Genomic DNA, 14,661 nt, shown 5'->3' on the forward strand with positions numbered 1-14,661 from the left:
GCAAAGGGGAAATCACGTGGTTCAGTTGAACAGAGTGAGAGGTGGAAGTAGTTCTCTCACTATTAATACAAAGAGTGGAGAGTTGTGACAGGGAAGGGAAACTTAGGAATGCAACATGCAGAAGAACATACTAAGCTACAAAAAAAGTGCTGCCCCATCTGACCTTGCAGTTTGAACCTGGCCATCCTAGTGTGTATGGAGTTTGGAAACATTAGGCACTAGAAAAATGTAAAATATTCTTTTAATCATGTATATTGCCTATAGAAACTGTTATGCAGATCTTCTGATTATTGATATTTGGAGACGTTAGCGACAGAAATGACTGTGGGATGAGTAATAAGTAAAAATATCCACTCAGACTGATTCAAACCAATATGAATTATGCCTGAGTCAATAAGTGTAAGATTAGGCATACTGGACTTGATTTTCCTCTCACTTATAACACTGAAAATTAAAACTATTTCTATAGATTACATATCACTACTAAAAGTGAGAGCACCTACTTTCTGTCTGTAAGATCCATATTAAAAAAGAAACTCTGTATGGGAGTTAAAAATGGGTTTATACCCTAACTTTTGTCTCAAGGCATTAATCTCTATATGCTGCCACAATCCTTTTAATTTATATGCACAATCTGTTCAGACCAAAAGCACTCCAAGATAGGGACTTTTCTTGCTTAAAATCTGCTCACATAGTACCCAACACATCTGCACTAGACATACAAATGTGGAACATACATGTTACAGTGGGAATGAACGCAAGGTCTTGAGGAAGACAGCTGAATAAGCATGAGATATCAATAAGCATATTACTTGGTTCAGTGCTTCCTGAATGAAAAATATATATGACTTTGGTTTCTTATCATCTTTTGGACACATTGGCTTTCTTTATTTTTGTTTTTGTTATTTCATCACAAATAGAAAGATCTTAGTTTTGCTGCAATCTCTGACATTATATGGTATTGTGATTGAAGGGATCATAAGGGGATGAGCTAGAATGCCACATTACCAGCCACTGCTGGCACAGGCTAAAAGGGAGGAAGACAGAAACTTTTTTGTTTGTATAAAAAAAAAAAAGAAATCCTCAAAACTTAGATCATGACTTTTAAAGACATTTTTAAAGTTGGGGTTTTTTTGTTTAACTTCTTTTAGTTGAACATATGCTGTTTGCTACAGAAAAGCAATTCCTTTTCATGTATCTTTAAAGTTTTTTTTTTCCCCTGTATATTATCTCTTTTATTTTTTTTAAACAATTACAATTTTTAAAGTGCATGGATTCTCTAGATTTTTAAAGTTGAAAAACAACTGTGCTTTGATGAGTTGTTTTGATAAATTCCCACGATAAGGTCGCTTACCCCCAAAACCCTCTTTTCCTAGTTATGCTATTTTAGAACAAAATTTTAAACAATCATCTTCCTGTCCATTCTAGCGATCAGTCTAGGAGAGAAACTAAGCATCAATCTCAAATTCTGTGCATGAAAACAAAGGGAGAAGAAGGGCTAATGGGTAGTGCGCTAAGCCTGGGTCACCATTCAGTTCCTCCCTAAGATGCACTCTTTCTGTGTGACCTGGGACCTTATCCCACTTCTTACTACTCTGCAAAATAAAGGTAGAAATACTTGACGTTGCACAGAGGTATTGTGAGAGAAACAGACATCAAAGTCTGGGAGGTGTTCAAACACTACAGAGATAGAGACAAGATAAGTAATGTACAGAGAAATAACTCCATTATATGACTGAAACCCCCAAACAACAGGGCTTTAATCTTTAGACTTACAGTTTAAATAAAGACTTGTCATATCCCATTGTGTAGTTTTCATGAAGGTTTATTTCAATAACCCTGTTGCAGTGACCATCTGGAATAATTCAATCGTACAATACTTCTCCAGGCACTAATTAATTTCTGAAGTCCTGAGAACAAGGGCCCAAGCCTTACCAAAATCTGATCAATGTAAGACCTGAAAGATCAGGTTAGCTTGACTGATACCAAACTCAACCATGAGCTGTCTTTGTATCAAATTGCCATGGCTAAAGGTGTTACCAGGTACCCTCTAGGCTTTGAGTCCTCTGTTCATATATGCTCTTTACCTGTGGAAAATGCAGGGTAACATGACCTACACAAGCTGGCTTTCAATGCAGGCTACGGGCATGGATGCACTGATGACTTTTAAGCATTTAACATAGAAAGATCTCAGTAATTAAACAGGTATGATTTCTGTGTACAAAAGCTTTTTAGTTCTACCCTAACAGAGCTGCTAATAAAGACTTAGTCAGCATTTGTCACCGTTTTCCTTCTGCTTGAAAACAGGCTTGCATGTTCATTCTCCTTTTCTCTAACTCACCCTCATTTCCAGAAGCTCAAAAGCATAGGGAGGGATCAGGCCACCATATCACTGATCACTCACATTAAGGTGGATTAAACCTCTAGATTCCTCAAAGCCTTTGTATAACATTCAAGATCACCATCTCAGAACAGTCTCTTAGCTGTGAAGACTGTGGAGCCATATGAAAACCATAATTTAAAGAAGGAATGGTAGAAGTATCTGCTACAGTAGCATTTTTTGCTTCAGATACAGCCCAGTTTAATGAGGAATTCAGAGGGGTTTCATGACATCAAATGGCAATAAAGACCATAAATAAGTTTGTATACAGGCAGTGAAATAAATTTATGGAACAATAAAATAAATAATCAATGTAAATAATCATTATGTGAGCTAAAATGGCTGATCAAAGTTGCATTTTCCTAAATAAAAAATAAATAAATAAATAAATAAAGCAGTGTGACTTTAAAATTACAAAGACATTAGCAGATTGCTACTCCGATGAAACACAGTAGAAACACACAAATCTGATTGGAGGCTGGTCAGTTTGTGCCTGATGCCTAATCGAGAGCTTATTTTTTACCACAGTCCCCAGGGCATTGCTTTATCTTCAAAGCTTGAGCCAAGAATATTCACATGTTCAAGTTGTCTGCAGGCTGTTTTTCTTATTCTTTCTTTCTTTCTTTCCCCACCTCCCTTCCCTCTCTCTCCCTCTCCAGATCTCCATCCTGGCTCAGTTAACAAACCTATTAATCCCTAGTCAAGTGCATACATGCAAAACTCTGATGAAAGAAAGCAAATGTAGAATAAAAGGAGCAGAACTCTACAAATCAGCAGCAACACTACTATTTTTCTTCTGTTTTCTCTGTGTTCAGCAAAAATTTCTGCATGCACGTATTTTCCAATGATGTGGCAAGATGTAGCTTTGATACATCTACTTCACTCTAAACTTGGGCCAATGGCAATTGCACATAAATGGCCACTACTTTGTTCAAGAGATAGCATCAAAAGATAGGGATGTTTCAGGAGAGAATTTTCAAGATTCCAGTGGTCTGCTATTCACAGAAATTCTGCTGTAGGTTGTTTTAGGCAGTTAATTCTCATTTATGTTTTTGAAAGTCTTCTTTTAACTGGTTATCAGCATTTCAGTAATGTAATTGGGATGGAAACAGATACTAGAAATAGCTTTTTAAAAGTACCTTTGCAACTCTGCCTATAAATTAAGCAATTAAATATGTAAGATCTATGGTTAGACACCTACAGACTCAATTGAATAAACAACAGTCTAATAGGGTCAATTAAATCTGTGCAACACTGGAACTCATACAGCATGTGGAACTGAAGATACCCATCAGTATATTCTATTGCTTGAATATGCTAGTGTTTTGAAAATGTAACCCACTGTATGTTTAAGCCTATTTATCTCTTCCCTTCCTCCCCCTTCCTAAACCCCCAATTATTTCATTCCTCTGGAATGTGACTTAGCATGGAATATTGAATCTCTTCATTTCAGGGCATGCACAGTGTTTACCTATAGCTCGTATGCTACTGTATCTTAATGGGATCTTGAAGGAAGGTTCAAGGTTATTTAGTTTCCATGCTTAATTCATTCTTGAAAAGGTTTAAATAGAGACTGACAGCATGCTAATGTTTGATAATCATTACCATCAGCTAAGGTGAGAATCAATGATCACCTAATACTTCTGTTGGCTTTAGAAACAGATCCCGTGACTGAAAAGTCAAAATCATTAATCAGCCCATAGTATGATCGACATAAGACAAACTACATCCTCTCAGCACATAAAGCCTGTTGCCTCCTGTTCATGCATGTTACCTTTTAATTTACATTTTATGCAGATTTGACTAGCTCTAGGATCTCCAATCAATTTTATAGTTTACAAAGACATTTTAAACACTTCCAGCCCTCTTTCATGTTTCACTATTTTCATCTGCAGTTGAAATGCTGCTGGCTGAAGCCGCAGCTAGGAGGTGGCTTGCACTGAGCAGAAGAGGGAGATCCCTGTATATATGATACAAAAAACAGGCATTTGCTAGGAGAAATCCTGTACAGGAGTGGCTGTCAAAACCACTTTGCTAGCACTACTGTTTATATGGTTTTATATAGTTTGTATTACTTTTTGTACTGCTTAATTAGGAGTGTATACACATAATAAATAACAAAATTATTGTTTTTCTATTGTAATATCTATCTCAGTCATACCTACAGGTTTTTGATGCTTGAACTTGTAATTCCAGAGCCAAAAAGCAGTCTCTGTCCTGAAGTACTTGTAACTGAATACAGCACTAGGTATCCAGATGGTTCAATAAAACAGATAACACAGAGGAATAAATTTCAAAACATACCTGTGATGGGTTGCATTATTAGTATCATTTAACAAAAAGCAAACTGAGACACAATTGATCATAAACTGATGTTTTCATTGTTTTCTATTAATCTGGAGTTTGGAATTATGCCATCTTCTTATAGCTAGCCAATTATTTTCTCAGTGCTATTTGCTCTCTATCACTTCAGCCAGAAGCCTGTGCTTGTGGTGCTTAAGGTATTGAGATCACTTTCAAGTGACAAATGATTATGTATATACACACAGTTCAGCACTTCTTCTCCCTTTGAGTTTAACTGGACTAGGAAATTATATGGCCCTGGAAATCAGGCTTCTCATTTTTCAGCTTGGGCATTAGAGAAGATAGGCAAACTGCTTTAATACGAGAATTTAACATTTGGGTTGTAAGTATTTTCTGACTTTCACAAACTTACAGGAAAGATATGTCTCTTGACATGCACCTTGTGCTTAATCACCCAAAAATCCTTAATTATAGGCAAACCTGACACTGAGTCAAGAAGGTCACTTGTGGAATAAGGTAGTCCTCAGTGACAATGACAGTGGCAAAATCTGGTCCTTGATAAGTGAAAGGCAATGCTGAGTACCTGCCTAGGACTTTGATGAGAATGCACAGTAGCTCCCTTGTCTAAAAGTCTGGAGCTTTCCTACCTGCCTAGGACTTTGATGAGAATGCACAGTAGCTCCCTTGTCTAAAAGTCTGGAGCTTTCCTACCTGCCTAGGACTTTGATGAGAATGCACAGTAGCTCCCTTGTCTAAAAGTCTGGAGCTTTCCTGCCTTCTGTTATGAAAGTAATGGATTTCTAAATATGTTCTATTATTATTATTTATTTAAAAATACACTAAATTATTAATTTTCTTTTTATTCTAATTTGGATCAAAAAATATTCACATTTCTGATACTAATTGGTTGAGATTTTCAAAGCTGCAGAAGTACTTAAGGAATGGAATTAAAAATCATGTCTTCCATTCATTCACTCACATGGAACTCGCCATTGCTGCAGTTTTCCCAAGAGATCCTTGTCCTACTATAGGTCTGAATTATATTACCTTCTGTGTTATAACACCATGTCTTTCTATAAGATATGACTGCTGTTCATTTCTCATCTTTACTGTGATTTACCACATTTCTTTTTTACCATTGGAACAAACTTGTGATAATGGGGCTGATTCTTTCATCAGCACATGGGATTTTCTAGATCACTCTGCTTCTCAAATAATTGTTAAGAAGTAGATAATTTCTACGAGGTATAGTGGAAGGTCATTTATTTTCTGTGTTTTAACCTATTAGAGCCAGTACATTGATTCAGAGTGAAAATAGGGTAAATATTTTTAAGTAAATACTCCCATTTCTCATTGATAAATATCAAAATTTAACATGTTTTAACTTGCTCAGATCTATGGTTAATATTATGCATCTCTTCTGCTGAAGCAGTCTCTGCAGATATCTCAGAAGCTCATCACTCTCCAGCTGCAAGCTGAAAATTTATCCAGTTTAAGATTGTATGTCACCAATGAACGTTGTGATCACTTGCAAAATGTACTTCTCTAACCTTAGTAATTGCATAAGCTTTGGATAGGTCTTCTGGCTACAAGACATTTTCTTACAAGCAGTGAAAGTTCCCAAGACTACACAAAAAAAGAAGAGATGAGTGGAGATACTGCAGTGATTGTTCATACACTGGGACGAAAAGCTTCCTCTGGAGTGGAAAGAAGGCGTAAGGGGCCAAAACTGTAGTGAAGACACAGAGTTATAACAGGAATAAATTTAGCTCCATGAGTTTAGATGAGCAGCCTGGACAAAATGATACGTGACAGCTCCTCAGAGACAGGTTTTCCTCTGAGTCTGTACCACCACTTTAGCACTACATGTTTTTCTTAGCCCTAATCATATGCAGTGCAAGAAAGAAAAGAAACTCAGCTGCTTCTAAGAGCTGAAAAAGACAGTAGCTTTAGAGATTCAGATGAATGGGTAAATGGTTGGATGGACAGAGAGTAGAACCCCACCAAATAAACTCCTCACAATTTGGGCTGGCCAATTTTCTGATCCTTTTTCTCAATAGGTTAAAGAGAAGCACGCACTTGTAATACCCGAAAAGAATTAGGCTCAGTATCATGGTGTTCTGATACTGACCAAATCTTTAATTCAGGACAGCCAAAATTCTTCATCTTTTGAAAAAGAAAGATGCAATAAAGGAAAAATTTTTCCTTTTTCTATTATGTCAAGACTCCAAAATAAAGTGAGTGACAGATGATCCTAGTTAACTAACATACTGAGTTACTGCCATTCAAAAAATATTTTATGAAGGGTTAGGGAAATCACATAGACTGAAAAAAATAAAAATAGCAACTATTTTCAAATATAGAAGATTGTCGTTTATGACAACAATCATTGAAAGATCTAATTAGTTCACTGTGCTCAGATTTTGGATTAACAGTAAAATAGAATTAAAAAATCTTCCAAAATGATATTTTAAAAAAGTCTCTAATCATTCAACCAACTGAACCACAGTCATTAAATATAAGAACTTCATTGCAATAATGAGTATGCCATCAGAGGTTTCCTTTTTGCAAACAACTTTCTACTAACATTTTTACAATGCATTTCAATTTTAAGCAACAAGAGTTGTACCTCCACGTACTCTTGCAACAATCAAAAGCCAGTGATATAGGTAAAACTATGAAGATTTTTCTAACATGTTTTTTGGTTTTCATCTGCAAGTGTTTGCGTATGCAGTTGAGTTCCAGGTAGAAATTTAGACATTTTTACTCTAAATAGTGAAAACTGGTGCAAATAAGGTGATAGAGAAACAGCTACTTTGATTTACCCTTGCAATTTATTTTTGAGCATGAAAATATTGCTACACCTTTAATATATGCAAATTGCATAAACATGGACCACAGGCCTGAGTCCTTTGAAAAATTCCTCCTTAATCTGCTAGACAACTTTGTTCTCTTATTTGGATAAAATAGAAAAATTAATGGCTGAAGAGAAAGTGGCAGATGTAATGTATTTGGATTTTACAAAAACATTTGATACAGTGTCTAAAAAAACCTTGAAAACTTAATTGAAGTTGGCTTGGAGAAGAACAGTCTTATGTGGATTGAAAACAAACATTAACTGGTAAATAAGTAAACAAAAACTGCAAAGAAAGGGTAATGGTAAACCACAGTGTAATGACTGAGGATGGTGCCTACCAGGGCACCAGAGGGATCAGCCTTTGGGTTTACATAACATCTTCACTAACAAGCCCAAAAACAGGGTAAGCAACATATTGACAAAATTAGTGGATGATACTAAATGTGCAGGAGACGTAAAGAAGAGGAATGAAGATTTAGGTGATTTAATTATAACAGCATAAACAGAGAGTAAAAAAAAAGAAATTTCCAATCATTTCGATGTACAGCACTACAGCTAAATACAGGAGCTACAGCAAGGAAATAATCTGTGGGACAGAAGATCTTCTGCAAAATGATCCAGAAGGACAATCTAGAAGTAGTGGTTGACAAAAATTGATACAAGATCTACATATATAACATAGCAGCAAGCAAGGACCAAGTCAAATTTAGGCCAAAGATAAGGAAAAATAATTTCATAAGATATCACACAATGAAGTCATAGTCCTCCCTAACATAATCATGGTCTTCCACACAAATGGAATTATTGTTTTCTGTCCTGGACAATTGATAAGAAAGCATACCATCTACAGCAACAAATACATAAACGATCAGAAGGGAGCTACATGGAAAAATAATGGGACAGGTTAAGCATACTTGATGTTTAAGGAAATGAAAATGGAAATCACAATCCTGCACACAGCTGATAGCTAAAAATATGATATATTTTTTTAAAGAGTAAGATAAAACTGAAAACAACAGGATAAAACTGAAAAGAGGACATAAGCTGAAGAAGAAAAGACAACATTATTTACTTTAAGTATGACTAGCGGAATTGTTGTCATAGAGGAGTGACGGAGAAAACGTGCCTGGATGGTTTTAACAATAAAAGTTGTGATTGTGTCTGACTTCCTCTGAGGTGGTAGAACACACTGTCTGACCTGACACATATCCAATAGTTCAGTTACACTCCACACACCTGATGCACCTGGCCTAAACCACCAGTTGTCTGAACATGTAATGCTGAAACCTTCACATCTGGTAAGCTACAGTGATATAGAACATATTCAGACAGCAGCCCTGGCTTCTCTAAGGGTATGCTCAATGATAGAAAAGCTGGGTGGGAAAAAACAAAAAGGAAGGTAAGTATCATCTGGAAACTGTCTGTCCTCTAGGGAGATTGTGCAGCTCAAATGCCCAGGGTAGGACTTGGAACTATGATTTATGTCTCCCTGTGCCAGCTTTGATAAATTTGGTGCAACATTACATTGCAAAGGGTGTCTGGGAAATTCTCTGACTATCATGTGAGGTGTCAACATGTATGTAGAGGTGTTATGTAAAGTCTAGTACGACTATGGTAATCAGACGTATCAAGTGACAAGCTGCTCACAAAGTCTTGGAACCCGAGAGCATTGCACAAGGGAATCCACCTGGATTAAGACACAGACAGTCTCTGCACAGGGTCAGATGAGGCAGAAGTCCATCTCCTCTAGCAGGTGCTGCCCTAGCTGAATGGGAGCATTGGCCAGAGCTACTTGCAGAATCAGATGCGGTGCATTGGCAAAGGCAAGAAGCTAGTGGCAGTGCACCCATACCACTGTGCAAATGCTTTGAGAGGCACAGTGCATCAGAAAGCCAAAATGACTCCTCATGTGTAGGAGAAGCTGGCCATTCTGAAAGACATAAAAAGCAGAGATAGGATGTGGTGCCATTTGCCTGACACCAACCTTCCTGGGGAGGGAGTCAGCCATTTCTTTCCACTTTTTGATAGAAAGCACCACGTCTGTGCCTACTAGGCACTCCTGCTGCTGCTGTATAATCCTCTAGGATTCTGAGGCCAAAAGAAGATTAGTATTATGACAGGTTTCAACAAAAAGAATAGCAATGGTAATTTTTCAGTCTGTGAGGGAAGTTCAGTTTTGTAAAGACACTGTGTGGCATTAGCCTTGTCATGTACAACTTGGTAGAAGATGCTGTAGAGGCCGCAAGGTATTTTTTGTCTGCCACTGCCTGGGATCACTTCTGAAGCCATGCTCGTTCCCTGTCCTGATGCATAGGGGCTGCAGACCATAGTATATGAACCAGATGAGAACAGATCTTGTACCATCTCAGACAGATAAGGGTCTACCAGAAAATCAACATTAAAAGCATCCATAAATTGTGCAGAACTGCATGAGCAACACATGATATTTATACAGTTCTTCTTTCCTCCCAAAGGGCCCTAGAGCATTTTATTCCCTCATCTGACACTGAAATGCAGCCACCTCTGGGGTGGAAGCCAGCAGCCATTCAGCATCAGGGACAGTGCCATATTTAAGCAAGATAAATGCACAGAAGAAAGACCATCTGTTAGCATGCCAGTCAATTTGTAGATACAAGTAGATCCATAGCAAGTTGTGACAAACCCATGTGCCAGAGCCTCTTCCAATATTTTTAGCAGAGTACAGGCAAGCATGAGGAAGTCATTTGTGTATGCCCTTGTGGTGCTCAGTCTGCCTGGGAGGACTCTTTGCACTCTGTGATACCATTATTTCCCTCTAGGACCAGGAACTGAGCAGATACGATGTTATTGGTCAATGGCTCCCCTGTATAAGGGCATGAAGGTAGGCATGACAACTTTTTTGCTCAGCCCTACTCAGTGGCTTTTGCCAAAGTCTTGAGCCAAAGCTCCTCCGGAGAAGTGCCCAGAAACATTTGGCTTTAAAACCAAGCTGAGGGATCTCGAAGAGCCAAGTTGTAGAAGCCTCATGGAGTCTCTGTGGCCAAAACCATGGAAAAGGAAATTAGCTCTGAATAGAGCCCTTATAGATCAAACATTCTGAGTAGACTAAACATCTTTGACAATGAGTCTAAGATTACATGGTAAGGCAATTTTCTCATTAATTTGTTCAGATCTAAATGCTTTTAGTTCTCTAAGTTCATTTCTCACTAAATTATTTTCTCAGGACAGTTTGTTTGAACATAACAAGGTGTCCAAGCCTCAGCTACAGCAGGACCTTTGCAATACAAGCGCGTGTGTTATAATACCTTATTTTCTGTTACGGAGATTTAATCAAATTCACTAAAACGATGGACTGTAATAGAGATTTTTCAATAATTTATGTTAAAAGGGTTCTCATGTAATGACTTAGAAGTAGCGAGTGAAAAGATGATAGTATGTTTCAGAATACAATATGTTATGAAGAATTAGCTAAACTATTGGGAAGCCCACACAGGTCTTCACTACCCTCAGCACTTGTGAGTCATTATGGTCTTCTTTGTTTCTCTGATAAATTCAGTAAACTGGGGTGTAGTATATCACGCAGCAATGCCATATATCATTCCATTCTCTAATAGGAACATAAACCAGCCATTGATTGCAAACAGGCTCTTTTAAAGATTCACTACACTGGCATTTCCAAATGTTTTTATGTTGGCAAGCTATTATAATAATTCATATGGGATCAAAATGCATATAACTTATTCCAAAGTATACCACATGCTAATTAAGTAAACAGAAGTGCACTGTCCTTACCTCCCCCATCAAAATCTTATTCTCCAGAATATTTCGCTTCAACTTCTGCTCTTTATGTATCATTCCAAACCTTCTTCCCCCACCTCCAGCATTCATATTCCTGTTCACTCTCTTGTTACTGTCTCTGGTTTTTCATACATCTAAAATATTAAAGTGAAGCAAGGTAATGAGTCACTTTTTATCTCGCCAAGGAGAGGAGAGGAAGATGACACATTGTGCATTGATCTTACTAAGAAAAGTACAGTGTATGTAGAGATTTTTTTTGTTTTTATTTAATCTTTACCATAACCGCATTGCACAAGTCATCTTTATTCTTTGAAAAAAAGAGCAAAGCAAAGCAAAGGCAGGTGAAAGAAGCACTAACAACTATACTGATTACAATATTTTTCCAGTTCAGTTGAGGGCATTGGGTACTTTAGCACAGCTTGAAGTTAGTAATGTAAAAAAAAAAAATAAAAATACCGGTTTGATATTTATTAATTTCAAGCAACATAAGCTTCCCCTCGATGTCCATATGTATAAGTCCCATCAGTATTACTTATCTGCATTAACCAAGGGAAAAACAGACCTTTAATTGTATTAAAAGAGTTAATTGTATCTTCACATTTTAAGCCAAAACTGCAGTCTTCCATTAGCATGCTTATGGCTCATGTCTTTATGCAGAGAGCAGTCACTATGAACATCTTCACAGAGCACAAATAAGGGGTGATCCCTGAGCTGACATTTTGAGATACACATTCTGCAGGAGGCAGAAGGGTAATATCTATCCCTCTGAGTCTCCTTCACTGCAGGGCTGTGAAGCCTTTTCAAAAGGCTTTCACCCTGAATGGGTCACTTGCTTAAGCATTGTTGGGGCTTTGCCCCTACGCTGTGTCCAGGAAGGAAACTGCAGGGGGCAGGAGGACAAAGAACAGAGTCTGACACAAGTGAAGCGCTGAGGCCAATAAATCACTCCCTCTAAGGCATTTTCAAAGGAGTTCGCTTGGGTGAAAACGGTCTTTGAGGTACAAATTGTTCACACCTCAACTTGTGGCTATAATCACTTGTGCCAGAGGAACAGCCAAAACCAGCTGCTCCATGTTGTCTCATTAGATCTGCCATTTTACACACAGCAGCCAAAGAAAGACAAAACAGGCAGTTGCTTGGCAGAAACCTGGGGCTGCTTGGCACCACAGCAGAAACATGCTCTTAGCTCTGGCTGTGGCCAACATCAGCCACAGAGAGAAGGAGAAAGAAAGGAGGAGGAGGAGGCCCACAGGCAGTGCCAAGCTTCATTATTGCAACAAGATTTACAGGTTGTAGGTTAGCTTTCTAAGCAGGTAACAATGCCTGCAATGATAGAGAGGGACATACACCTTATCTGAATTTCTTAGGAGTGTTGTGAAGTCTGGAGAACCATAAGCAAAGGGAATCATGTCATATTCACACTACTCTTGAGTCTGGCAGTGGGCTCCCATCTCTGGATGTTTTTGTGAAAACAAAGGGCTACTGAGCCAGCCTTCCAGTGCTTCATAGAATAGCAAAAGACTTTGAGTGCCATTACTGAAAGATTAGCTAAAATCACCCCAAGCTCCAGCTCAAATACCTACTACAATTAAGTTCCATAGTGATGATACATTTCCCTTTACTGTGACTCTTTCAGACTACATTTCTCAAAAACAATCACTGTACAGGTAGGAGGCAGTTTAAGACTAAAGCTTTATTATTGTGTGGATTGTCTTTCTCTTGCAGCATGTGTTACAAATGTGGGATCACAGTAAACAGGGCTGGCTATGAACTTTTAGAGAAAGTGAAGTTTCAGGTATTTTCCTTACTGCCTTGGCATCTTCTATATTTTCCCAAGGCCATTGTTAATGACCATAAGACCACTTGCAACTTCTGGAAGTTCTGGACAGCATCCACATGCAACAGAACGAAGAGCACAAATATTTGCACTTGGATACCTCAAATTTATCTTCTTCCCCTGAGACTTAACTATTGGACTCCACTGTGGCAAATGCTGTAGCATCCCTGACATGGAAGAGCAGACAGCTCTGTGCAGTAGAGCTGGCACAGATCTCTGGTAAGTCTGGGTGCCAGCCACTTCCACCAGAAGCACTGTGCTTGGTTCAATCTCCTTGCCTACACAGGGAAGACTTAAATTCTCAAATCCACCCATTTCTTGCCCAGTTAGTTCAATTTTTTCCACTGAAGATTTTATAAGTATGATGTACGAAACTTAACTGCATGCTCAGCCTTCCTCAGCCACCCTAAGACAGAAGAGATCTCGGTTCACCATACACATCTAAATCTTAACTACAGAGCTGAAGGCTGAAGCACTTGCCAAGGCCTTCCTTCTGCAGGCTTCAGGAGTAACACTTTGACTGAACTAAGCTGAACAAAATATGCAAGTAAGCATTTAACTCTCAGCTGTGCTTTGGGAAACATCTTTTGGAAAATCTGCACCAGAACTGGCTGGGCCAAACGGCAGAATGCCCACACTCCACCCTGCAAGTTCTGAGAAGGAAACACAGACCTCTGAGTACTTTTCCAAATCACCAGTGACTGTGCTTGTGGAGGACATGTTTATACAAGAAATTATGAAAAGTGCACAAAATTGTCTGAAAGAAGTAAGCCCTCAAGGGTTCAGCTCCTGTTACAAGAGAGAAGCTAAAAAAGAATTTTTGTTTGCAGCATGTACCCTTAACTTTATGCTGTACCTTTGAATATGTTGAGATTTTTGAAGTTCCTCATTCTTAAATGAAAATATATTAAAAACTTAGTTTTAAGATATTTGTTTTTCTTTTCAGTACTGAGTAGAAAAAAATTAAAAAATCCGAAGGAAAAGAACATGAAAAACACTCATGTCTAAACCAGAATCCTCACTGTGTAGGCAAATTGGAGACATTCCAAACAATGTGAAGTATTAAGAAGCGAAGAGGGTTTTCCCGCTATTGTTTTAAAGTCTTTTTTTCCCCTCACAATATGAAACTAACTCTCACAACTAACCTCACAGGATTTCAGGCTGAAACAGCATACTCCAACGTAGCACTGAATGAAAATCTGCATAACCTTCACAGGTATAGAAAGTCACACTACTCCTTCAGAGAGCACGTAAGCCACACATTATGAACCTATATTAAAAAGTATGCATTCTGTACGGAGAGGGAAGATGTATAGGAACTAAACTCACTTTCAGGGTAGCGTAACACAACCCTCTTCGCTGCTGTTCTCTTCTCCTGGCATGAGGGTGGATGTAATTCTTCTCATGCATTATTGATAGGCCCAAAAGCCTGCCAAGCTAGGCTGCTTTCTTTGTGACAGACAAAGGAGGGTACATGGATGGCACCTCTCACTGCTCGGGGCTCTG

The sequence above is a fragment of the Psittacula echo genome, assembly GCF_963264785.1.
Source record: "Psittacula echo genome assembly, chromosome: 5".
NCBI classification, from domain to species: domain Eukaryota; kingdom Metazoa; phylum Chordata; class Aves; order Psittaciformes; family Psittacidae; genus Psittacula; species Psittacula echo.